This window comes from Dendrobates tinctorius, unplaced genomic scaffold (genome assembly GCF_039654945.1).
Source record: "Dendrobates tinctorius isolate UK_male_01 unplaced genomic scaffold, ASM3965494v1 ptg000837l, whole genome shotgun sequence".
Taxonomy (NCBI): domain Eukaryota; kingdom Metazoa; phylum Chordata; class Amphibia; order Anura; family Dendrobatidae; genus Dendrobates; species Dendrobates tinctorius.
The window spans coordinates 15069-17378 of NW_027362473.1; the positions used below are offsets into that span (position 1 = coordinate 15069).

At 41.9% G+C, this 2310-nt stretch overlaps 1 pseudogene; it reads left to right on the forward strand.

Annotated features, from left to right (window-relative positions):
- The first annotated feature begins 714 nt into the window (after positions 1 to 714).
- LOC141080288 (polymerase delta-interacting protein 3 pseudogene) lies at positions 715 to 2020 on the forward strand (annotated as a pseudogene).
- Positions 2021 to 2310: the final 290 nt, after the last annotated feature.

Below are 2310 nucleotides of genomic sequence, written 5' to 3' on the forward strand. Positions count from 1 at the left end.
CATTTTTCTTAATTAGCTACTCCCATATTGTTATCCTTTGCATTGAATGCAAGGCCTGCCCTGTTCCAAAGTTACACGCACCCCAAAAACCCTTTGAGCCCATGTAGTGGATGGCCACATGAAACCAAAGTTTCCATTTTTCTTAATTTGCAACTCCCATAATGTTAGTCAATGCATTGAATGCAAGGCCTGCCCTACCCCAAAGTTACACGCACCCCAATAACCCTTTGAACCAACATACTGGATGGCCACATGAAACAAAAGTTCTCATTTTTCTTTGGTACTCCCATAATGTTAGTCTATGCATTTAATGCAAGGCCTGCCCTGCCCCAAAGTTACATGCACCCCAATAACCCTTTGAACCAATGTACTGAATGGCCATATGAAGCCATAGTTCCCATTTTTCTTAATTTGCTACTCCCATAATGTTTGCCCATGAAGTGAATGCAAGGCCTTCTCCAAATTTGGATGCACCCCAATACCCCTTGAAGGAGACGTGGAGGAGGCCCTCCTAAAAATCTTTTAAAGGAGCGGGTCTCCTATACTTGTAATGCCCATGCAGTAAGTGTATGGGCTGACAAACATTTCCCCCGGGGGGTACACATCAACACACTGTGTAAACATTTTTTTACGGGCATCATAAACACCTTTGAAAACAATAATGTGGTTTCCCACACAGTTGCTACTGGGAAGGTGCATTTTTGTAGCAGAAATATGGCGGACATGTTGGATGAAGTGATCAGGAAAAGGGGCATGGTGATGGTGGGAATGGGAATGTTCAGGATTAATAAAAGGGGGCTATGGGAGGTATGAGATCCAGGATCCAGCCTACAATGATTAATCATTTACCACTACCACCAATTACCAGAATGCATTTGATGCCCTTCACAAGATAGGTGTAACAGATGTGCGTCTCAAGCTAGGCATAAAAGATGCCCGTGAGAAATTGTTTGGCAAAGACGCACGTTTCCGTGTAAATGGTAAAGTGCAAGATGCTCATGAGATGCTGAATTCTAGAAAGCAGCAGATCAGTGTTGGAGGAAAACCAACCAAACTGATGGATGCTCCTGAAAAACAAAGTTTAAAGAGGAGTGCACTTGCTGTAACTATCAACTCACCCATGACACAAGGTTATTCATCTTCACCCAAAAATATTACCAAGACCATCAAAATTTCACAGCCAAAAACTATTTCTTCAGGTGTAACGAACACTGTTAAAGGAATGTGAATAAACTTAGTTAACCACGAACCTGGGAAACCACAGATTTCCTCTTTATAAGATATGGACGATGATGGTATTGATGACGACTTCGAACTTTCCCACATGCCCACCAAGAAGATGAAGATCACAGCTGCCCACACTGTGCAAAAAAGGCCAGGAATGTCTGGAAATTCATTTTCTCTTCGGCAAACTTTACCTCTTATGAAAATGGTACAGAATAATGCATACACAGCTCCCATGTCTACTCAGCATGACACTTCACCACCTTTATTTCACACAAAAGCTCTAACCAATGTGTCACGGATACTTGTCACAAAGGAGGACAGTTCTTCAGTAGTGCCGACTCCAGAAGAGTCTGTCTTTAGCCCTTGAGAAGGCACAAAAATGACCTTTAATAATTTGCATCCAAGAGTCACAGAGGAAGATATTGTGTAGCTTTTCTGTGTATGCGGTGCCTTGAAGCGCGCCCTCTTGTTGAGTTACGAAGTTGCAGAGGTTGTGTTTGTAAGAAAGGAAGATGCAGTTGGTGCCTACAAAAAATACAACAGATACCTAGATGGACAATCAATGAAATGCAATTTTCATTTGAATGGTAGTGTGATAACATCAGACCAGCCCATCCTTCTAAGACTAAGTGACACCCTATCAAAGAAGGAATCTACAAGAAATACAACCTCCTCCAGTGTTGCTTCAAATCCTCCTGCTGAAGTTGATCCTGATACTATCTTAAAAGTACTCTTTAAGTCCTCAGGGTCATCAGCAGTCATCCAACCAACTGCATTTAAGATTAAGCTCTGATGAGACCACCTCAAATTGGAGACTGTAATAAGGGAGATTCCCAATTAACATATGGGCCCACAGACTCTTTAAAAAAAATCCTTCATTTTGCTTCTTGCGTTTTGTTTAGCGCTGATCACCACCAGGTAGTTGAAGGAGTCTGGCACTAGACATTGGACAATCAATTCTGTTCTTAACATTGTAGCACAGTTCACCTTTGATGAGGGGCAGTTGCGTTATTGCATAAAGAATTTCCATGTTCCCCTTGGTCTAGCATTCTGAAACAGTGTCAGGGATTTTCTATGTTCCAA